This window comes from Pelobates fuscus, chromosome 2 (assembly GCF_036172605.1).
Source record: "Pelobates fuscus isolate aPelFus1 chromosome 2, aPelFus1.pri, whole genome shotgun sequence".
Lineage (NCBI taxonomy): Eukaryota > Metazoa > Chordata > Amphibia > Anura > Pelobatidae > Pelobates > Pelobates fuscus.
Window position 1 is genome coordinate 55857072 of NC_086318.1, and position 26583 is coordinate 55883654.

The window sequence follows — 26583 nt, forward strand, 5'->3', positions numbered from 1 at the left end:
TCTATTTAGGGGGGCGGGGCCGGACCGCCGAGCCTAACGGTCGCAGAAAAGACCTGCTCCTGCACACCATACACCATTAAGCTTGAAACCAGGACTTTTGACCATTTAAGTAGCCCGCAACTGCGACCCTAGGCGATTGTGGGCTACCGGGGCCGAGGAGAGGCTAGCCCTTGAGGTTTTAGTCCCTCGGAGGAGAGATCTACGCCGTACCAAGCGGGACCTGCCTGGCGGTGAGTGGAGTGAACGGCCGCCACTCCACTATCCTGCCCTACGGAGCCCAACTGAGAAGCTGAACCATAGCGGTTCCGGTCCCGATCCCCCCCCCCTCTGGACCGGGGGGGTCATCCCGGTCTCTGCCCCATAACAGCACTTGGATGCAATGTCGCGCCGCCTCATGAGCTCACCCAAAACAAAATGGCCGCCAGACACGAGCCCGCTTCTCTGAAGGCCTGGTTATAGCCTACTCACATGGCGGACTCGCTAACACGAGCCTGAAAAATTTGTACACACAACTTTAGACAAAGATAGAGCGGACAAGCCCCTACCCATCAGGGCCAATTTACCAGAGAATAGTGCCTGAAACAGCCCCAACTGTGTGTCCCTCGGGCGATACTGCCGGGGTGTAGACACAGACTGATGGCGCAATCCGAGCACCACTCTTCGGCGGCACAGCCCTCAAGCCAGCTGCCCCTTACCAGATACACCCACGGAGCTCAGGTGTCTTGCCAGTCCACCAACCGGGAAACCTTGCTCTGCCCAAGCACAGCGTCGAAGATGAGGTACATGGGACTACACCTATGGCTCAGTGCCTGCCTAACGCATTCAACTCCAACACCTGCTCCAATACAAGTGACTATAATCTAATGTTCAGGACAAACCTAACACTATAAACATCAGCATGGGGGACTATGCCACGTCAATATCAAGCTGAGCCTTATCAAATGAAGCACTGGAGACTGCCGGGGTTACTGGGTGCTGTTATGCTCCTGCATCTCCCACCAGCAACCGTCTGCAGTTATCTGACAAGCCACACCACAACATCTTTACTCGGACAGAGTTGGCTGCTCTCTCCATGTGGACTGGGGCTGACCACTCTCTGCCTCCAAAACAACTTCAATGAAGATCCAGTCCCCCTCTCCTCTGGGAGAGGAATCTCAGTTCAGAACCCAGGGTTATTTGTTACTCACGATGGCATAATTTTTATTTTTATATTTTAAGCAAACGCCCAGGGCCGCCACCAGAAATTTTGGGGCCCCTAACTCAGCTCAGGGTCTGGGCCCCCTGGGGCCCACCTCCAATCCCGCCCACAGGGTACGCCTCCAAATCCCGCCCACAGGAATACACACAGACACAAAAACACACACTGATACAAAAGGACACAGACACACACACACACACAAAAATACATACTAACAGACACACATACTGAAACAGAAATACACGCATATAGGCATACGTACTGACACACACATACTGAGACATACACACATATACAGACACACAGGCATACATAGTGACAGATAGACACATACTAACATACATACATACAGACACACATGCATGAGGACTTACACACACATACACCGACATCACATACATACACACAGACATACATTAATTCATACTGGCATACATACATATAGACATACTGACATACTGACATACACACACAGACAGTCACAGACATTCTGACATACACACAGACATTCTGACATACACAGACATTCTGACATACATACAGACATACTAACATACACAGACATACGTACAGACATTCTGACATACACACAGACATACTGACATACGTACAGACATACTGACATACAGACATTCTTACATACATACTGACATACGTACAGACATACTGACATACGTACAGACATACTGACATACGTACAGACATACTGACATACGTACAGACATTCTGACATACACACAGACTTACTGACATACATACAGACATTCTGGCATACACACAGACATTCTGACATACGTACAGACATTCTAACATACACACAGACATTCTAACATACACACAGACATTCTAACATACATACAGACATTCTAACATACACACAGACATTCTAACATACATACAGACATTCTAACATACACACAGACATTCTAACATACATACAGACATTCTAACATACACACAGACATTCTAACATACATACAGACATTCTAACATACACACAGACATTCTAACATACATACAGACATTCTAACATACACACAGACATTCTAACATACATACAGACATTCTAACATACACACAGACATTCTAACATACATACAGACATTCTAACATACACACAGACATTCTAACATACATACAGACATTCTGACATACACACAGACATACTAACATACACACAGACATACTAACATACACACAGACATACTAACATACACACAGACATACTGACATACGTACAGACATTCTAACATACATACAGACATTCTGACATACACACAGACATTCTAACATACACACAGACATTCTAACATACACACAGACATTCTAACATACATACAGACATTCTGACATACACACAGACATTCTAACATACATACATACATTCTGACATACACACAGACATTCTAACATACATACATACATTCTAACATACACACAGACATTCTGACATACACACAGACATTCTAACATACACACAGACATTCTAACATACATACAGACATTCTGACATACACACAGACATTCTAACATACATACATACATTCTGACATACACACAGACATACATACACAAATACAGCTAATTTTTCTTACCTTTTTTTGCAGGTGGAAGGCTGTGGCTGATGGGAGTCGGCGTGGCTCCTGCGGGCTGTCCTTCTTGCCTCCCGCGCGGTGCTGAGGGGAGGGGAGGGAGCTGGGAGGAAGTGACGGCCACTTCCTCCCAGCAGTACTTTGCAGTTGGGATTTTTTTTTAAGGGGCCCGGTCGCGCTATTGCACGGCCACAGCGCTGACCGGGCCCCTGAAGATACAGGGCCCATGGGGTGGCCCTAAGTGAGTGGGCCACCCGATGGGCCCCATCAGCATGCGCTACACGTGGGGCCCGGGCGGCCGGGCCCCCCAGGGCCGCCGGGCCCGTGACAACCGTTATGGTTGTCACCCCCTGATGGCGGCCCTGCAAACGCCAACCGTGCCATATTACCTAGCATATTTGTCCTCCTCATCTAATCTACTATAACCAAGCTTTATGTTTTTTCCTTTGTTCCATCTCTCAAGCCTGTTATCAGGCAGTGAAGCGCAGACCCAATATAAGTAACCTAACAGCTAAGCGTGTATAGCCTGCAAGAGATTATGTGTTTCTTCACAGATTACGATGCAAATATGATTAAACTGCATGTATACATTTTGTGAGCTCGTGACACGGCGTGCAAATTCTAAGTTTATATAGAGCAGCGATGTTGCCAAACGTACCGAGCAAGCCTCAGATATTTTCAGCTAGCATGTTAATCCCTAGGCTGTAAGAATACTCAGTATATTGCATTTTATTTACTTTCACGCTGACGACGCAACTGTTTAACCAAACTTGTTAAAATTTTAAAAATTGTGCAGACTCTCATGCCACTGTAATACCAATGTATATGTTATAATACGCTATTGTGGCGTCTGTTGACTCCTTGTACCTACCTGCACAGCAAAAATAAAGAATACAAAAAAATAAATAAAAAAATTATGTCTATTTAGAATGATTATTATCACATATATATAGCACTAACTCCGCAGTGCTTCTCAATTATGAAAAGTAGAGGTGGATATGTATCGGTAAGTGTCTTGTCCAAGGGCATTTACTGGTGAGGTAGTTTAAGTTGGATTTAGTTTAGTTTAACCTGGGTTTGCTGGCTACCACTGCTCTTATCGGCCAATATATATTTGATATATACATAATAACTGATCGGAATATAGCAGCATTTTATTTGTGAACATCACTCCCATCATGCACTCTGAGCTCCCGTATTGTACACACGTATTTGATTCACACCATGTTGTACATCCTAATTACTGTCAATGAGCAGACTTTTAAAGATGCAATATAGGTGAATTCTCTGAGTCCTGGATTGTGCCTATTCTTTTTTTTTGAGGATGAGGATAAGGCAAGAGGATGTAAAATTAGAATTGAATGTAATCGTATGCGTGCATATACATACTTTTGTACATAATTACATCATTAGCACAGACATGTTACATGTTTTACATCTGAGAACTCTAATTTATAATGCTAAGAAATTAATATATAAATACTACTTTAAATCATTGGATGCACTCTTGGGTATTTATCAGATCACAACTTGGTACTTGGTGAATACATCCTTCTGTTTGAATAAGGCCATTAAGAAACAACAAGAAGTAGTTACACTATCTGTTTTTGAAGATACTGGATGTGTTAGACATAACTTTGATTTGATAACCAAAGGAAAAAAAAAAATGAAAAGTCAGAAAAAAATGTGAAAAGAACTTTAGTTAGAAACTAATTTGAAAGCATTTACTCGACATAAATGATATAGGCAGCCCAGATCAACGGATGTGTAAAAGGACCAACTTGATATGAACTTGAATCTTTTTATTATCAGCCTAGATTTTTATGTAACTATGTAACTAAAAAAAATAGAATATTTTTTGTATTAAACGCAATAAGGTAAAATGCACTAAAAAGGGTAGGCAGAAGACAAAAAAAACGAAATAAAATAAGAATATGTTTCCGGGCTTGGACTAAAATACATGCAACAAACCTTCCGTAAAAAATAACGACTTGGAAAAATCTTCATAAATATCAGTATGAGAAAGCAAACGCAAGCCGTTAAAAGCTCGGATCCTACAAAATACCACAATATTTAGAGCATTCACTGGACAAATAGGATGCAAAACGCAATCAATAACTGAAATTAAAGTGCAATTTTAAATAGCGTTTGAATTCCACTGAATGAGGTCATTATCAAGCGATCCGCAGTAATAAATAAGACACACATCAATGTAATGGCTGGTATTATAGCTGCACAGGAGGGTCAGATGGAGGGTTAGTAATCACAAGAACCCACTGTTTGTACAAAAGACGACATTTTACACGACAATGCTAATTGCTAAAATTGACAAAACACATAAGAGAAAATTGTTAATAAACCAGTGCTAAAAGATAGCATAGTATGCATTTTATATTTTATACAATTCTTTTTCTTTACTATTCTATGTTATATATCAATAAAAAATTTATTTCTCCAACATGTTTTATGAACGTTAGGCTTTGACAAATATTACATGCATTCTTTCAACAATGTAACCTGTCTGTTCTGCTCATTCTATCCCACATGTGTCATCCTGGCTCTGCCCAATACTATGGGCCATAGTCTGTGTGCTGAAAATAGAGATTTTATGATATATTTATCTACAGAAAACATTAAAGCAACATTATTTGCAACTACATCTTAAAAAAACATGCCTAGCTCATGAAAGTGTCAAGTTGCCTGCATTGTGACACTGTGACAAGTCTGATCTGTCTAATCATGTTGGCCTCCATCTGTCTCCTTCATTAGATCATCACTCGTGTACAACAGAGGATAATGCCTGTCTATCTCTCCAGTCTCCCTGCCTCTTATGTTATCATGTCCTCCCTTCTCCTAGAGCCCCGGGATCTGCCAATCCTGTCCCATGATCCTTGTCCTTGCTGATTTCAACTTCATTCATTGGCATATTCAAACAAATGTTGTCTCTCACATGGTGACTTTAAAATGCCCTTAATTGTTGACTGGTGTCCAATAGAGTATTCACAGCAGAGCTTCCCCTGTATTATACCAGTGTGTACTTGGTAGTATCGCAAGCAGAGGCCCTTGCTGCTGAAATGTATATATTTTGAGTTTATTGTAGATGTAATGTTTGCTACCTTGCAATATTACCAGACAAGACATTATCCAGATGAGTACTGTCAACCCCACTTCCCCCCCCCCCCCCCCCCCCAAAAAAAAACTGGGGTCAGTGATTATATCTTGCAAATCTCAAGCCTCAACTGCTATTGTCAAGAGAGGGCTTTGAAACAGATGCTGAGACCCATCCATAAATGTTGGGTTGGACTGTGACATTTGAACTGGCTTAGTCAAGAGAAGTCCACAAAGAGACGACTAACTGTGTTGCAACGTAATACCTTCATGACAAACAGCTAGACTTGAGAATTCAATTTAAGAGTTTTAACCAGTATTAACATCTACTTGCAAAGTTTTTGTGCCCAGGTTCTGTGTACAATTGTCTAAAAAGTGAGGATTTGCTACTGCTTGTCCTAAACTTTTGGCTTTACTGTAATTGTTTTGGATTTGTTTCTGACAATCCTCATTGCCAAGATGTACACTTTCCATGCAATAATGCAGTCTATCCTGTTTAGACTGGGTCCCTGCCACTGTCTGTAGTCACACTAACAGTAAGCAACATCTCTATGGAGGACTCAAACTACAGGCTCAGCCAAAGCCTATACTCACACAAATATAAACTCCAACAATATAAATATATGGAAATAACAAATGTACTGCACAAAACACTATTCTTAATAAATGTATCTAATTAAGCCACAATAGACAATAAGACATATTTCTTGTCCTATACAGTATATGTAAGAAATTCAAAATGGCCAAAAATCCTGATGGCACTTCTGGGATTGTTGCTTCTAAAATTACCATAGAATCTACCAACAATAACTAGGTCCATGAGGCTTACATATAGTTAGTACAGTTACACCAATTATGTGTACTGTGTAGAGCATTGTAGGCAGCAACAACCCTTCTAGTGTACTCGTGTACTCAAAGTCCTCTCGCCCTTACTCATCTTCCTGGCTACTAGAATGAAAACATGATGTGTAACGTGAATAGTTACTGTAGAGTGTGGGAGGTGGACCACCATAAATATACCTACCGCTGGACCCTCCGTGACTTTAGGCTCATGCCTTGTATCCCAGATTTGGGCTCCTGCCTTGTATCCCAGGTTTGTTTCCAGGAGCACTACATCTGGGGACATCTTGCATTTCATTAGATGTGCTCATGCAGCACCAAAAGCTCTCAGGGTGTTGAGCCAACGAGCAGAGAACTTGAGCAGCAGCATGCCCATATGTAGCCTTGAGTGGGTCTGCAATGGAGCCCAGTCTGGCTCCAGGCTTACACTCCCCCAATTTCCAGGATGGTTTGCAGCCCTTATGATTGTGTCACCCCCTCCCAGGACCAGCCTACCCACCCCAGTCCAGATTTCATACCTCCCAACGGTGAGATGTATGCAGTTATTGTACCTCTGCAGAAATTCTAATGCTGGAGTAAAATGGATGGTAAGTGGGGCTCTGTAGGTTAAATGAACGTCAACACTCACATAGACGAGGAAGGAGTTAACCTACTATTCCTATAATAATATTCACTCAGACCATTTTGATTTGCAGATAATTTAAAATTCAAAAGTGTGTTAACGTTATAATGTATTAAATATTAAAAATGTTTCATAGGTTCTAACGTACTACATACCATTATATATAAAATAATTGCTACATTACACGAATCTATCAGAACATATTTTCAGTTTTGTTATGATAATAAGATTCAATTTCTGACGCATTTATTTAATACATTTTACCCATCTAGTTAATGCTTCCCTATCATGAAGCAGAGTAACGCTTCCAAATCTTATCATTATCATAGCTACTTGCAGGGTTCCATAAGTTAAGAATCTGCTGAGATCGCTCTTCTTTGATAAATTTCGCCTTTGCACTTTGCCCCAAGGCAACAACATACCACAACATCTCCCACTTCCTCCACGGGTAACTTTTCAAAAAGACTCTCAATACATATTCATGGTTTCAATGCTGGCAGGGATGCTAACTAATAGATATGAAATGTTCTTGAAGACTCGGGGCATAAATGCTGCTATCAATAAGATACTGATTGCTGATCACTGCATTGTATCTTGGTTTTAGACATCCAACTTTGTATGGTGGTCAGAATTTATTTTTATTTCAAGGCATCAAACCTTTAGCTCTGTATTATAGTCCTCTGAAATAATATAAATTAATGCATTATTAAAACCATTCGGAATAGCATATAATGAAACATGATACCAGGATGTTTTTTTCCTTAAGGCAAAACTTTCGAGAAATTCGTTCAAATCAACTAAGATTTATTGTGTACACTCTCCCTAAATTCTATGCTCAATATCTCAGTATTTAATTCACAAAATTAAAGGGACCCAATAGGCATCAAAGCAATTTTAGTTTAACCCCTTAAGGACCAAACTTCTGGAATAAAAGGGAATCATGACATGTCACACGTCATGTGTCCTTAAGGGGTTAATGAAGCTGATTCGGTGTGTTGATCATACCCCTGCAGTCTCACTGCTAAATTCTGTGCCATTCAATACAATTTAATGTAGTGGTTCTGGTGCAAAAAGACTGTCCCCTACAGTCTCTGCCATCTTTTCTGAGCGAACGCAGTGTTTACATTGCCTCCTATGACAACTCGGACAGCCAATAAAGGCCCTTACTAATGCAGTCCTGCAATTTTTGCAGGACTGACATCCAGCGTCCTCACATTCTCTATGTGCACACCAGCCCCCTAATTCTTCTCTATGGGTAAGCAATGCATTGGCTGAGATAATCGGAATTGATGATGTCAGCCAGCAGAGAAGTAGTGGCCACATGGAGACAGGCACACCTTGAATATAAGTTAAGTAAATCTAATTTATTTAGTTATATTAGTGGAGGCCTTAATCTAAATAGTGGGGGGAAATCTGTGATGTTAGGAATGCATGCTGTATTCCTAATTCTGCAGTGTTCCTATAAAACAAAAAAATATTTGTAAAAGTGTGATAACTAAAATGTAGAAATCCACACCTCTCTGTCCTGTGACTGGGTTCCTCCATCTTAGCTCCCTGTCAATCATTGTTACAAGTTCTGTCTTTGCACCTGTCAGGGAGCATACAGAAATATACAGCAAAGAGGGGAAGTTTGCCTTGTCCGAACCGGACTGTGATGTAATTTGCTAAATCTTAAATAGAAATGTAAAACGAAAAAAAAAAAGTTAAGGTAAGTTATCGCATTGTACAGCGCTGCGGAATTTGTTGGCGCTTTATAAATAATAATATTAATAATAATAGGTGATTTCCAATGCTTTATTCATTGATATTAATTTCAGAAAAGTGACCGTTCCCCTTTCATCATTAGCCATAGGGGTTATATAATACAATGGATTTACAAAACAGTAAACCTGCTTAATTACTGACATATCATTAACCGATTGTAATACTTTGCTTTCTGTCGTTCGGGTATACTGTGCTGGCACCACAATCTCAGAATTCCAGTGTAGTTTATATAAAAACTTTCAGACATTCTTACTGCGACTTCTTAAATTCAACTTGACAAGGTATTGGTGTTCAAGGGTGCTTGTTTCATGCACTTACACGGTGGGTGTAGGAAGGAAGGACTTTGAACACCTATAATCAGTGCCTCTTTGAAATATCTTGCTTTTGATCAGCACCTCATTTATTCCTAACAGATTCCACTAGGATTAAAAGCTTGTTTTCGATGTAATGTATAAGCAATAAGAGCCAATATAAAATATGTGATACTGCGGACATAGACCTACTCCAGTTTACTTCTGCTTCGATGAGAAAAGTTAGAGAGGCTCCAACAGAATGTTTCTGATTAAATGAAATCGTAAAAATAATTCTTGTGTTTAGATATTTTATTTATGGATTTTACATAAGGTCTCGGAGCAATGAAATACTTTTGCTCTGTTTTGTCCCAGTCGGTATTCATCAACATCTGCAAGAAAAAAATATATACAAAGTTGCTTCAAGGACTATGAGAGATTTAATATTGTAAATGTGCTTATTATCATGCAATAAAACGGGCGATATATATATATAATTTTTTGCTTCTAAATTCAGCCCCAAATATATTTCTCTTCCATCATAACATCTTCTGGGCCTCAACTTCAAAAACTTCAACGAAGTATTTACATTCGCTCGCCATATAGTCTTGGAAGTTGGTAGATCAATGGGTGCGAAGGAGATGACTTTAGACTTCAATATGCCATGTTTACGATTTTGTTTACGATTTTGACATTAAACCATTCAACTTGCAGAGGGACATTTATGAAGTAATGCATGAGCTTCCATAACTTGCTCTGTTAGACAACGTAGCAAATAAAAGTTTTGAAAAATGATACATTGCATCTTATTCATTCGGGGATATTCGGGTAAAACAAAAGAGAAAATTAAGAGAAAATAAAATAAGGGCAGAACTACCAGAACAGAGTGGCTACTGTGTAATATTGACTTGTATCCACAGAAACCTTCATTACAGAAAAAACCTAGAGCTGTGCAATGATCACAGATACGTTTTTTTTGTTGTTGTTTTTTTTTTAATTCTTTATTTTTGCGGTGCTTTGCGTGACAATAAAACAGTACATTGCAAGTCAGAAGTTCCTGTACATAGCATCAACATTTTTGTCTAGCGTCTTGTGAGTCTGCACCATTTATATATTATTTTGAAAACAAGTTTACAACTTGGATCCAGGTCTTGTCCTGCGTAATATTTGTTAATCGTGTGTTTGAGTCATATATTCGGTTCTTGTATCCGCATTCCGTGGGTTAAGTAGTTATGGAGTATGTGGCGCCTCCATGAAAAAGACACTCGGGTGTACGTGTATGTGTCGGAATAGTGTCTCGTGGGCATAGTGGTGGGTGTGCCCTGGTAGGTGACTTCTGGAGTATGTGGGTGTTCTATTACAGCCTCATACCGTAACTGAGTTCTATGCCTCACGTGATAGAAACTCCTAACCTAGGGAGTTGCGGGGGGGGGGGGTGTTGTGGCAAGAGTGTATCAGTCGCTCTATTACATGTTTGTGTCGTGGCCCCGTCCTGGGTGTACCAGCTTCCCAGGTGTGGTCAGCACTATATCAAGCGGGAGTGGGTCCCGTTGAGCAGGTAGTGTCAGTCAGGTATGGTCCATGTCAGGATTAGGTCTGTCGCGGGTTGTTCGTGTTACAGTTTTCAAGTAGGAATTGCAGCAAAAGAAACATTTAAACATTTAAACATTATAACCTCAGGTGATGTATAGGCTTGGCTAACCGAGCCGCTAAGGAGGAGAGAGAAACAAGTTCAATGAAAACAACTTTGCAGTCTTTGGGCCTGAAATAAAGGTAGGCGCTGGGAAAGTGTCCCTACTGCGCCTCATTGTCAGCCAGTCCCTTGAGGCTGTCTTGGTTCCGAGGACCGAGGGCTTCTGTTCCGCGGGACAAATGGTATGGCGTGCTCTGGGTCCCAATTGGTAGTAGAGGGTCTTGAGGGTGAGTTAGCGGTCGGTGGGACCAGTCCCAAGGTCCCTAATATTGTAGGTGCCTCCTCCATGGAGGCGAGTGTGAGTTGGGTTCCGTTCTGATGTATCACCAGGGATCCGTTTGCCCCCCATCTATAGGTGATGTCTGCTGCCTTTAGTCTGTTTGTGAGGGAGCTGACGGTTTTGCGCCACATGAGGGTAGATTTGGTAAGATCCTGGAAGAAAGTTAGGCTAGCGCCCTCAAATATCAGAGGAGTTTTACCTTTTAATGCAGACATGACCAGGATCTTGTCGTGGACATTTGGGCACCTGAGGATCACATCTCTGGGTGTGCTTGAGCGCTTGAGGACGTAGGTAGGCGGTATATCTCCTCGGTGACCATCTTCTTGACCGTGGTGTGAGGTAGAATAGTGGCCAGAAGGCGCCTTGTGTAGTGCGGCAGTTCATCTGGCAAGATGGCTGCCGGGATGCCTCTGATTTTTATATTTGTGTGCCGATGGCGTTCCTCCATGGTTGTCTGCTGTGCCATTATGGCTCTTTGTTGCGCCTGAAGGTGATGCATCGAATCTTGGAGCTCAGCTAGGTGGGTTTGTATGTCCGTGATGTGTTTTTCATTTGCGTGTACCCTGTTTGTGGTGGCTGTGATGTCTTTTTTGATGGGAGCCAGTTCTGCCGCAAGGATTTTGTGGAAGTCCGATAATAGGATTTTCAAATCATGCCTGGATGTTGGGGTCATGTCTGCTGGAGGGTCGAATTGGGGTTGTGGCCCTATTTGGGTTTCTAGGGTTGCTTCTGCCTCCGGTTGGTCCGTGTGCTGGTAGTGAGTCGCCGGATGTGGAGTGTCCGCGGGAGTAGTTTTAGCCAGAGCAGGCCTTTGAAGCATGGCCCCTATGTCCCGGTTTTGTTCTGCGGCTTGTGGTCGCTGTGAGCGGCGGCCCATGGCTGGCGTATGTGCAGATTGGTCTGGCCTCTGGAAGGAGGCTTCGTCCCGCGCTTGTCGCGCTCCGTAGCCGCTGAGTACTTTCTCCAGGTCTGGGAGTGTTAGCGTGGGGTAGGCCCCAACTTTCCGTCTCCGCTTCGGCTGGGTGGAAGCCGCGAACAAGGGCATCTATCGGCTCGGGAGGAGGTAGGGAGTCCAGCTGGAGGCTGGTGGAAGTTGGATTGGCTGAGGGTAGTGTGCACAGATACGTTTTATATAAAGAAAATATATTGTTTCAAACTTAGCATTAATCTGCTGTATATATCACTGACTGATGTGATTCAAAATATTTTTACATTTTTTATTTTATATGTACCTGTCATTAACTCACATACATATAATAATACCAGCCGTAGAAAGTAACACGAACTACAAAGGTTTACTCACCAGTAAACAGTACTGCAGGTATTGTGGGATTACATGTTCAGTAGTCCAGTTAGCTTTGGTAATCAGATGTCATGGTTTGTGGTTTGCTCAGCATGTGGCGCTTCCATTTTTGTACATCGCAATTAGTAATAGGTTACGTGATCCTTGGTTGTACAAGGTTAAGGCTGCATCAAAAGCAATTAAATTGTAGAAAATGCATTTTCATAAAATGAACCTGTATGTGTTCCGACATATTCACTGAGTGCTTTTGACATTATAATTGTATTATAAATTTGGGATATCTTATTCCTGCACAAAGAATCCTGGAGAACTTTAGTTTCTGTATACTATAGTTACATGTATGACAGCTGCCAATGGCCACCTATCTCTAGGAGTGCCGGGGAAATGACGATAGCATAGATTTGAATTCCTTTCATATTAAAATTTTGCTTTTTCATGCAATTAAAGGCTAAAAAAAAAAGCATCAGAAGAACATTTTAATCAATGAGGGATTTCGTTTTTTTCAGGTACTGAGAGCTCTACCTCGGCTCCCTGTCTGTTACTGTTAATATCTCTGCCGATTGCACCTGGCAGCAGATATATGGAGAGCAAGAGAAACAGACCGTGATTCAGTCTCTCCTCGTCCAATTCAATCTGCGTCCTGGCCGTGGCAGATTGAACTAAACTTTGGCTGTACATTTTTAGTATTTAATATTTTTTAAAGAAAAAAAACATTAAAGGAAAACATGAATTTAAGAGAAAAAAAAATTAAAGAGACACTCTAAGCACCAAAACCACTTCATGTAAATGTCAGTGTCAGACAGATGGCACTTCTTCTTTTTTAAGACCTTTGAAAATTGAAGGTGTTAACATTCTGTGTTCTCATAGTATGATGGTGTCAAATCCTATTATTGTTTCTCTAGAGAAACACTGGGTTCAATACTTCTACTTCCTGGCGAACATAGCTTGTTCGCGTTCGCCACTGATGGCGAACATATGCGATGTTCGGTCCGCCCCCTATTCGTCATCATTGAGGAAACTTTGACCCTGTACCTCACAGTCAGCAGACACCTCCTGGACAGCATCCATTTTAGATTCATTCTGAAGCTGCATTCTTAGTGAAAGGAGGGACAGTGTAGCTGCTGCTTATTTAATAGGGAAATTTATAGCTAGGCTAGTGTATTCAGTGTCCACTACAGTCCTGAAGGACTCATCTGATCTCTGCTGTAAGGACAGCACCCCAAAAAGCCCTTTTTAGGGCTAGAACATCAGTCTGCTTATTTTTTTTTTCCTGTGTAATCTAACTGCAGTTGCCTGCCTGCCAACGTGTGTGTCAGGCTCACAGCGTATACTGTGCCCACTTGCCCAGTGCCACCACTCACTCACTGGTGTCACAATAGCTTGCATTTTAAAAAAACAACACTTTTTTGACTGTAATATAATAGCAGTCAGTTATCTTCACACGTGTCCGTTTCAGGGCCTGCCCAGTGCCACCACTCACTCACTGGTGTCACAATAGCTTGCATTTAAAAAAAACAACACTTGTTTGACTGTAATATAATAGCATTCAGTTTCCTTCACACATGTGCGTTTCAGGGCCTGCCCAGTGCCACCACTCACTCACTGGTGTCACAATAGCTTGCATTTAAAAAAAACAAAATTTTTTGACTGTAATATAATAGCAGTCAGTTTCCTTCACACGTGTGCGTTTCAGGGCCTGCCAGAATAATAATAATGGCCCTAGAATAATGCCCAGTGTTCAGAGGCCATGTACCCTGAACTCGAAAAGTTCTGATGACATAGTTGACTGGCTAACACAGGACACCCAACCTTTTACAGCTTCCGCTCGGAACCTTGACGCACCATCCTCCTCCAGCTTAGCTTCGGGCACCTCTCAAGTTACCACTCACCCGCCTGCCGCCACCACCAACACTAGCACCACAGCCGCTTCACTTGATATGTCAGAGGAGTTATTTACACATCAGTTGGTAGAAATGAGTGATGTGCAAGCATTATTGCCAGAGGATGTAGATAACAGGGATATGTCTCAGTCAGGCAGCATTACACACATGGACGTACGGTGTGATGATGATGATGTTGTACCCGCTGTTGCTTCCTTTGCTGAGTTGTCAGATACAAGTGAAGCGGTTGATGATGACGATGCGTCCGTGGATGTCACGTGGGTGCCCGCTAGAAGAGAAGAAGAACAGGGGGAAAGTTCAGATGGGGAGACAGAGAGGAGGAGGAGGAGACGAGTTGGAAGCAGGGGGAGGTCGTCGCAAGGAGCTAGTGGCACAGTCAGACAGCATGCATCGGCACCCGGGGTCAGCCAGACAGCACGACAATCAACGCATGCTGTTGCCACCACCAGAATGCCGTCATTGCAGAGCTCAGCAGTGTGGCATTTTTTTTTGTGTGTCTGCCTCTGACAACAGCGATGCCATTTGCAACCTGTGCCAAAAGAAACTGAGTCATGGGAAGTCCAACACCCAACTAGGTACAACTGCTTTGCGAAGGCACATGATCGCACATTACAAACGCCTATGGGATCAACACATGAGTACAAGCAGCACACAAACTCAAAGCCGCCATCCTCCTCCTGGTCCAGCATCTTCAGCCACGTCAACCACTGCTGTCCTCCTTGCCCCCTCTCAACCATCCGCCACTCCGTCTCTCGCCTTGAGCAGTTCCTGCTCATCTGCCCACAGTCTGGTGTCTGTCAAGGACATGTCTGAGCGTAAGAAGCCAATGTCACAAAGTCACCCCCTTGCCCAGTGCCTGACAGCTGGCTTGTCTGAACTCTTAGCCCGCCAGCTTTTACCATACAAGCTGGTGGAGTCTGAGGCATTCAAAAAATTTGTAGCTATTGGGACACCGCAGTGGAAGGTACCCGGACGAAATTTCTTTGCACAAAAAGCAATCCCCAACCTGTACTCAATTGTGCAAAAGAAAGTAATGGCATGTCTGGCACACAGTGTTGGGGCAAGGGTCCATCTGACCACTGATACCTGGTCTGCAAAGCATGGTCAGGGCAGGTATATCACCTACACTGCGCATTGGGTAAGCCTGCTGACGGCTGCCAAGCATGGAATGCGTGGCTCTGCAGAGGAGTTGGTGACACTGCCACGACTTGCAGGCAGGCCTGCTGCCACCTCCTCTACTCCTCCTACTCCATCCTCTTCCATAACCTCCTCGGCTTAGTCCTCTTCTCCGGCTGCATCTTGCTCCACATCAACGGCACCCCCCCAGCTCCCCAGGTACTATTCCACATCCCGGATATCGCAGTGTCACGCCGTCTTGGGGTTGACTTGCCTGAAAGCAGAGAGTCACACCGGACCAGCACTCCTGTCCACCCTGAACGCACAGGTGGATCAGTGGCTGACTCCGCACCAACTGGAGATCGGCAAAGTGGTTTGTGACAACGGAAGAAATTTGTTGGCGGCATTGAATTTGGGCAAGTTGACACATGTGCCGTGCATGGCACATGTGTGTAATCTGATCGTACAACGCTTTGTGCTTAAGTACCCAGGCTTACAGGACGTCCTGAAGCAGGCCAGGAAGGTGTGAGGCCATTTCAGGCGTTCCTACACGACCATGGCGCACTTTTCAGATATCCAGTGGCGAAACAACATGCCAGTGAGGCGCTTGATTTGCGACAGCCCGACACATTGGAATTCAACACTCCTAATGTTCGACCGCCTGCTCTAACAAGAAAAAGCCGTTAACGAGTATTTGTATGACCGGGGTGCTAGGACAGCCTCTGCGGAGCTGGGAATTTTTTTGCCACGTTACTGGACGCTCATGCGCAATGCCTGTAGGCTCCTGCGTCCTTTTGAGGAGGTGACAAACCTAGTCAGTCGCACCGAAGGCACCATCAGCGACATCATACCATTTGTTTTCTTCCTGGAGCGTGCCCTGCGAAGATTGCTGGATCAGGCCGTAGATGAGCGTGAAGAGGAAGAAGAAGAGTTATGGTCACCATCACCACCAGAAACAGCCTTATCAGCATCGCTTGCTGGACCTGCGGCAACGCTGGAAGAGGATTGTGAGGAAGAGGAGTCAGAGGAGGAATGTGGCTTTGAGGAGGAGGAGGAGGAAGACCAACCACAACAGGCATCCCAGGGTGCTCGTTGTCACCTATCTGGTACCCGTGGTGTTGTAAGTGGCTGGGGGGAAGAACATACCTTCAGTGAGATCACTGAGCATGAGGAACGGGACATGAGTAGCTCGGCATCCAACCTTGTGCAAATGGGGTCTTTCATGCTGTCGTGCCTGTTGAGGGACACTCGTATAAAAAAGTGGAAGGAGAACAACCTGTACTGGGTGTCCACACTACTAGACCCCCGGTATGAGCAGAAAGTGACTGAAATGTTACCAAATTACCGCAAGTCGGAAAGGATGCAGCAGTTCCAAAATAAATTAAAAAGTATGCTTTACACAGTGTATAAGGGTGATGTCACAGCACAACGGGAATCTAACAGGGGAAGAGGTGAAAGTAATCCTCCTCCTCCCACAACCACGCCAGCAAGGACAGGACGCTTTACAGACGTGTTGTTGATGGAGGACATGCGGAGCTTTTTAAGTCCTACGCATCACAACAGGGGTCCACCCTCAGAGAACGACTCGACCAACAGGTAGCACACTACCTCGCCTTAACTGCAGATATCGACACTCTGAGGAGCGATGAACCCCTTGACTACTGGGTGTGCAGGCTTGACCTGTGGCCTGAGCTATCCCAATTTGCAATAGAACTTCTGGCCTGCCCGCTTCAAGTGTCCTGTCAGAAAGGACCTTCAGTTCAGCAGGAGGTATTGTCACTGAGAAGAGAAGTCGCCTAGGTCAAAAAAGTCTAGCTTACCTCACCTTTATTAAGATAAATGAGGGATGGATCCTGAAGGGACTAACAGTGGGCAATACATTCGACTAGAAAAGGGGACTACTTAACACACCACTCCTATCTGGTGGCAGATTAGATTACTCGCACAGTGCCCCAATTTTGAAGTAGGAGGACCAACTGATAGGAATAGTACTACTTAACACACCTTATAATAACGCAGAGAGAGGCAACGCAGAGAGAGGAGTCTGAAGAAGAGGAGTCAGAGGAGGAAGGTGGCTTTGAGGAGGTGGAAGACCAAACACAGCAGGCGTCCCAAGGGGCTTGTTGTCACCTTTCGGGGACCCTTGGTGTTGTACGTGGCTGGGTGGAGGAAGAGAGCTTCAATGACATCAGTGAGGACAAGAATCGGGACATGGCTAGCTTGGTATCCAACCTTGTGCAAATGGGGAGTTTGCGGTTGTGCAAATGGACTGTTTGCTGTTGTTTGCGGTGCGTTAAACGGGGAGTTTGGTCTGTCACTGTGAAGCGGGCGTAACCCTTACACTACCTGATCGATACAACATCATACCTGATGTTTTAAAGCATGTTATTCCAAACAATTTAGGAATGTTAGGTGATTTATGCCCTTTATGGATTAAAATCAGACTCTGCATCAACTATGTAATTTTCCATGGGAGTTTGCCATGGATCCCCCTCCGGCATGCCACAGTCCAGGTGTTCGTCCCCTTGAAACAACTTTACTATCACCATTGTGGCCAGAAAGAGTCCCTGTGGGTTTTAAAATTCGCCTGCCTATTGAAGTCTATGGCGGTTTGCCCGTTCGAGAACATTTGCGGAAATTCGCGTTCGCCATTCGCGAACGGAAAATTTTATGTTCGCGACATCACTACTCTTGGACCATAGGTTAATAGTGCTCTATGAGAAGCATTGGATTGGATGAAAGTCATTCATCCCAATGACTTCACTGAAGGCCGAATGGCTACTCTGTAAATGGATTAAATGTACGTTTTATGGAAATTTATATATATATTTTTTACATTTAAAGATGAAGGTGGTATATAATCTAAAGTAATAGAACACATTTAAAACTTTTGTGCAAGTAATAGGTGATTTTAATATTTTTATCCAGTAGTGTGAATTTCCAGAGACATTATGGTTCTTCCTTTAACAGTCAGAGCACTTTAATCTTTAGTTGGTAACAAACGTGCTGGTCCAAGAACATTCCTGGCTCACTGGCCATGGTTTATGTGAGTACATACCAACACACAGAGAGTAACTATATTTCAGCATAACGTGTTGTTAGGAATAATTCACAATGAAAAAAAAAAATATTGATACTGGCAAAATTACTTCTTCATCCAAATGATAAATTTAGATTTAATGGCAGCATCACTGATGCATTAAAGCAATTTGTTATGAAGAGCATTAGCAACTTATGGAGACAATGGTCTTAAATATATAACTGCTCTGACATTTTTCTGATCATTTGTAAAATAATTATGAATGCCTACTTGCTTTTCATAATCGTCTAAAAGCCTAACAACGTCACGGATATAACTAACCTGCAGGTTCAGGCAGTTCATTTTTATATGAGAAAAAAAAATGTTTAAATAAGTTAATAGCTTTTTAGGTATGTTAAAATCCAAGCAAATTCTTTATATACTAATTTGAATTAAATTGTATGCCACCCGCTTAGAGCGACTTGCTCTGACACCAGCCCCCTCTATGGAAGCCATAATGACACATTGTAGTCTTTGGTGATATTAATGTAGACACCAAAAAGCTAAGGCAGAAAAATGTATTTTATATTACGCAAAACGTCAGCGAGCTGTCACTTTAACTGATCATGTCTTCCACGGAAATAAATAAGAAACAGTACAACCATCTGCCCTTTAAATAATTTAAGTATCTCTGAATAAAAAAAACATGGAATGACTCAACAGGCAGTAACGGTCCTTTCCCTATTCAATGGAAAAGGACGACAGTATCATATGATTAGTGAAATGAAAGAGCCATGAATCTTAATAATAATGGCATTTATTCACTTGGCTATACTTGGGCTTTTATGATCTTTTTTAAGTTACTGATATGCTCTGAGAACTCAATAGAGATTGCATAAAATTTAAGTACATTTCTGCCATTGTTCCTTGACTTTTACATAATTTGAAAATTTTATTTTTTCTTTCAAATACCTCGCTAAAAACTTGCATTTAAAATGTTATCAAACTGTGTTTAACTGAAATGTTGTTAGCCTTGGATTAAAAAAATAATGTAATCAAGTACTTAAACACATAATCGCATTTAAAACATTTCAATTACGCCTTATTCACTCATTTAAATTACAGTTTGATAGGTCTTTTAATTTAATAAACCTCATAATTTGTATTAGATGGTAAAAAAAAAAAAATTTGGTTATATTTTAAATTAAGTATTTCTGTTAGAAACACTATAGCGCATGCATATGGACATATGGACAGAAATTGGCATCCTATAATACCCTCCTATGGTCAATGTTTGAAAGATCATGTGGTTCATTCGAGATTCCTCAAAACCTTTAAAGAATTACTTAAGTCTACAAACATTAGTCATTGAAAGAATGTCATACACACAGTATAATATGAGACCTACAAAGGTAAGTCACGAATGTGGTTTGCTGCAATTCTGACATCTCTGGAACTAGAGACAGATAGATGAACTATAAACTAGCAGCGTAGGTGGATTATCTTCTCGTCTATGTCACGAAACCAAACATTTCCCTACCGATTATCAAAAATGTATTTGACTGCTGTGGATTGCTATCCAACCTACATATTAACTATTACAAATCCAATATACTAAATGTCAGTCTACTGGATAGACTTGCCATCCCGATTCATCAATGTTTCCCTTTTTGTTGGGCTACAACAGCTATAAAATAGAAATCTAGGAATCTGGATGGGTGTAGATCACACCCAAAGATACACCAGAAACTTCCAACCCATATCAAGGCTGGATCACTTTGGAGTGGGGAAAATAATTCTCCTTCCCCACCTACTATACCTTTCTGAGATGATTCCTATAACTATACTGAGGGTTTTTTCTAGTCCTCCAAAAATGATTGATTCAATATACTTGAAGAAACAGTAAACCACGGCTGGGATTGTCTACCAAACCAAAGGCTAAAGGAGACTTAACAGTCCCAGACTTTAAACTTTATAACCAGGCAGCTCAAATCCTTTGTGTGATGGAGTGGGTAAAGTACAGGGTTCATAACCAGTGGAAATGTGGGGAGGCCTCTAAGCAGCACTAGTGTGGCTGGACAACAAAGTGAGTATTTCACTGGTGACCCAATACCCCTTTTTTAAGTATATGGGACACACTTACCTTTAAGTTAGACCTAACCTCCTTCCCATCCCTACATATGTATTTGGTATACAACCCTGCATTTTTCCCTTGTGACTGGATTCCCTGGTGTTCCGTCTAGTGTCGGGACACAGACTCCTACAAGTCAGACAACTGATGGCGAATGACAAGATAATCCCACTGCAAACATTTGATGGGATAAAATTTCAAATGTTTATGGTGACGTTCAGTCATTGCCAGGTACAGGCATTTTTTTGAGTAAAGTCTTGCAGCAACATCTCCTTGTTGTGACCTCATGGACCATGAACTAGATCGGGGTCAGTAACTTATGGCACGTGTACCTTTGCACGGCACTCAAGGCATTAGTTCAGAAAAATGAAATGCAAGATAGAAAACATAACAAAACAATCTACTTGATTGAAGACTGTTTATTACAAATTAAATATTTGTTTGACTGCTGAATGTAAAGAAAATATACTGAAGTAATTTACCTACAATGCAAACAAAACATTGATTTAGAAAAAAAAAAAAAAGATAAAAAAAAAAACCTTAAAGGGATCCTATAGTGCCAGGAAATCAAAACCCGTTTTCCTGGCACTATAGGATCCTGGAGTGCCCCCCTCCCTCCTGCCCCCTATCCCACAGTGCTTTAGGGGTTAAAAACCCTTCAGACACTTACCTGAATCAAGTGCCAATGTCCCTCTGGCTGCGCAATGGCCGCACGCGCATTACACTTCCCCATAGGAAAGTATTATTCAATGCATTCCTATGGTGAAAATCTGACGTTGGAGGTCTGTGAGGATGCCCAGCATCAGATAATGAACCAAAAGTCTGTTTGGATTCTGGAAGAGCCCCCAGTGGCTGTCTGGTAGACAGCCACAGAGGGCAGACCTAGAGCTGCAATGTAAACATTGTAGTTCTCTGTTTTACATTGCAGCACTAAGTGCAAAAGGATCACAGCAACCAGATTACTTCAATTAGCTGAATTGGTCTGGGTGCCTGCAGTGTCCCTTTAAATCTTTAAGAGATGAAAAAAACAACTCCACACTGAATAAGGGATCTGAATGTACTTTTACATGGTGTGCTGTTTCATATCTCTTTATGAATAGAAAAATAAACAACGTATCTATATTTAAAAGTGACACAGTGTGAGCAATAATTATTTGGTCGCTTTTGACTTAACAGTGATTTTGGAGGATCCATTATACAGACTGTTTTCTGTGCATTGTTTGAGCCTTGGAGCAGCTGAATTATGGTCCACTGATGGTGAGAGAATCAATTTATTTATATCATTTTTCCATTTATTTTGCTGGATGTGATCAGTTTTTTTGTGAAATATGACTTTATCATATTCCCTGTGCGTCTCTATTACTGTGTTGCTTCCTATACCGGCTGAAACTGGACAATGAAGACCAGGGCCCTCAGTACTCCAGCTTTTCTCATTAAAGGAGGCTTGTGGCCCCTGGTGCTGAAAAAGTTCCTGGCTGGCTGCCAGCGTGCCTTCCCCTCATCCCCTGCATAAAGACAGCCTCCAAGGGAGCCAGTATAATTGTTTTACAGTGTGTAAGTTTGCCTTTGTATGCCTGTGTCTTTGTAACTCTCTGTTCCTCTGTGTACCTGTCTGCGTCTGTCTATGGCTAATTGTGTCTGTCTGTGCCTGTGTTTACTTGTCTGTACTTATGTGTGCCTGTGTGTGAGTGTGTGTGTGTGTGTTTGCCTGTGTGTGTGTATTGTTTGCCTGTGTGTACCTGTGTGTCTCTATCTATGCCTGTGTGTGGCTGACTCTGTCTGTTTTAACTGTGTGTTCCAATCTGTGCCTGTGTGTGCGTTTGTGTGTATGTGCTTGTGTATACCTGAATTTGTGTATGTCCACATGTCTAAACACTACTAGACACACCAAGCAGCCCGTCTTTATTTCAGGAACAAGTTATATTCTGTGCAATACCTGCTTATCCAGCAATGCCATGATACATAATACAGGATGTATACAACCACCTGTATAATGGCAAGAAATATAGGATCAAGGTTTGAGTTCCCTGTAACACTAATTTTGTTTTGTAGTGTACCTCCTGAAATGCCCATGTGACTTGATAGATTTGGGAAATACTACTACCATTCGCATTGGTTTGCTGTATTTACCAATTCCAGCTATTTTTTAACAACATAAATATAACATGTCACAATTGTAATAGCAAATAATTGAGTATGTACCAGAAGCGAGACATGAAAAGTATGAACTCTGAAAGATCTTTTGGATCAGGGAATTAGATGCCCTAACCGAGGGTCTCAACAGTAAGTATGATCTTTCACTAATTATCTGAGGTGTATGTTATATCGAACATGATTAACTTCTTTTTTTTTTTTTTTTTTTTTTTATCTTTATTGCTTTTAGATCCGGTCTGTTTTTATTGGTTCGAGGTGGGACACTGTACAATCACATCGACTTCACCAGTTTTGACTTTATGGACTCCTGGATGGACTAGTTGTCTTCTTATTAAGAATTGATTAAGAGATTAATTTAATATTAACATGCACTAATCTACAGATATCCCAAATTACATGTATATCATAGTCCAGATCTTTTTTCTTGTTCCTGAAATAATTGAGGAAACTATTATATTGTTACACAATGTGAATAACAATTTTTAACTGATTATTTTATGTTTGGACAAGAACCCAGAAACAACTTTTGTCATCATTCAGGGCCCAACTAGATGTAACTTTAAAGTTCTATCAAAGTACATATGAAAAAAAGATAAGTTATTCTGAAAATTGTGACTTGTGAAAAGTTGTAGAGTGATGGATACACTCTAAGCACATAACATTCTCTTTTATCATGCAAGACTCTGATGTCTTCTTACTGACTGGCTTTCTTCAATTAACCAATAGCCCAGGTGAATCCCTCACTCTGTACCAATTATTCGCAACTTTGACAAATATAACAGACACTGTGTACTAGACCTTGGAGGTCAACGTTTCACATCAAAGACACCATGACCACAAGAGAAAACTAGATCTAATTTGTCTACTTTGAGTCATGACTATGGAATCCATATCTCCTCTTTATAAATGGTCAATTTAGATTCACTGGTTTTACACCTTTTGATAGTTTCATAAATGACGGGAGTCCTGTATTATAAGAAACCATATCTCTACCTTCAAGATCAATTTTATTTATTTTTTCTTTCTTGCTTACTTCCCTGGCCTATTAATTTCGTAACTTCCTTTATTTCGGTACATTAAATAACCAAAAGTCTGAAAAGCCAAATCGGTATGTTACAGGCACTCTGTTTAATTGACTCTAATGTCAATATGGATAAATTACATTAAACATGTAATTATGAGACTTGCTGCACGAGTTGCATTGTGTTAACATCATCCTGTAGAGAATCTTTGCTGTTAATAAGCTCCTGCGTAGTTCTGCAGCTGTTTCACTCAGGACTTCAGCTGCCAACAACCTACCTTGTCCATTTCACAATAACGTAAACTAGAGAGCTCCTTTGGGTTTTGCTCATTAACGAGACAGCCTGCTTTTCTTTGCTATTTTGATACACGGACTTCTGTGTCTGTCACGTTACTAGTCTGGATAATTAGGATTTATGTTTTATTTGCAGGGGTTTTCTGGCTTTTGTAAATTAATGTTAAAATCTTTCATCATTAAATCTTCCGATATTTTAATAAGGATAGTGATTTTTATTTGTAACATATCTTATTAACTCTGTGGGCACAGTAAAACATGGCTTGCCATGCCAGGGATGAAAGGGGGGTGTAATTTGACTAGTGATGGCAGACTTGTCTCACAGGTAGCACTCCATGTTTTCTTACACTAGTCAAGAGTTCTAGAGAACTGAATAAAAGTTTCTGTAGATGTGTCATGATATCAACAGGTAACTTGTCTCTGGTGTGGATATCAGTACACGTTAACCCCTTAAGGACTGAGCCAAATGTACACGTTTTGATCAAAATAAAACGTAAACAAAACTTGGAATTTGACTATACTATGTCTGTTCAACCGTAATTCACCTATTTCATATTAAGTGCACCCACAGTTATGATATATGATTTTATTCAGGAGAAACAGGGCTTTCATTTAATATCAAATATTTAGCTACGAAACATAATTTAATATGAATAAAATATAAAATTGTAAGAAATTAAGACATTCTGTTATTTTTTTTTAGTTCTGCATGACATTTTAACTGTGACTGTCATAATACTGTTTGCTTTTAGTGCATATTTGTATTCAGCGATGTCTCACGTGTAAAACAGTACCCCCTATGTACTGGGCAATTTATGTCAACGATGGGTTCTGACATGGAGTCATAGGCTCTGATGCTGCTAATTGATCTTTAATAATGGAAACTAAAAGGTAAGTATATTCCCCCCACAACCAGAGCTGGCTTACCTATTACATGGCGCTCACACAACACTCAGACCTCCTCCACACAACACTGAGCATACACCACACACAGAATTCAGTCACCACACACAGCAACACTCAATTAACATAAATGTACTGAAGGTGGATGTTATTAACTGCTGGTATATATGCTGCAGGCAGGTGTCATGACCTAGTGGTAATGAATAAGAGGTAATCTTTGATTAAAGCAAACATGCATTATGTATTAAATGGATTTGCTCTCAATTGTAACCAAACTAAACATTTACCTAAATTGTCCATAGTTTTGTTGTATTTGTTGTGTGCGTTTTGAGGGTAATAAAGCTGTTTTGTTTGTTTTTTACCTGTGCATGGCATGCCACATGTGTTCCTTTAACTATATTCATTACATGCTGTATTCTAGCAAACGCATGAATGTGAAGTTCTGTATGCTGTTATTGTACGTACCTAGGACAGCTCCCAACGCCGGGTTGCAATGAAGGTCTATGTAATCATGCACCTTCACCAGCGTGTATTGTTGTCCCTTGCTCAAATTTTTGGAGGAGATGTTGCAATTAATTTAGGAGCAGATAGGTACATACAGAGATGAGCAATATGGAAAGGAGATTTGGTTAAAATAAGTGAATGAAATGATGTAGAGAATTTAAGGAGATAGTCACATACTACATGACCAAATCCTTGTCTGTCACTCGTTGACTGACTATATATAAGCTGGTCACATTGATAATTTTTAATATTATATATTTAATATAGAAGTGATGTTCTATGTTGTTGAATAGAGTTAATGGGCTTTACCAGAATCCAGTCATTTAATTTCAATGACGTCTAGTTAAACTTTTATTGTAACGAGACCTTGATCTCTAATGTAATATATCTTAAAATTTGATATAACCTGCAATACTGCAATAATTCACAGATTTTACTATTACCATGACGTAAAGTCATGATTTTATTAAGACACGGAGGCTCCTATTATGCTGCACTCTTTCTTTATTTCCCTCAGCAGCAAAGAAAATTTTTGAAAACATAACCAGTACATAACATTAACAGTCTGAGAGCAGTGTCTCCTTAGCAACGGTAACAGCCAATCAGGTTCTTCTCTCCAGCATAATAGGTTCTGTCAACCAATCCAATTCCTCTTTATTTGCGATCCCGAAGAATGATAACCGTCAAACTGAGAAAATTAATCCGGGTATCAATGTAATATCCATAATGAGACGTAGGTTAGGCTGTAGAAAAAGGAGAAATATGGTAATATTCTAGTATAAAACTGGATGTATGCAACATTACCAGGCATTGTGGATAGTGTCTGTATTTTACGCTATTGTGAAAACTT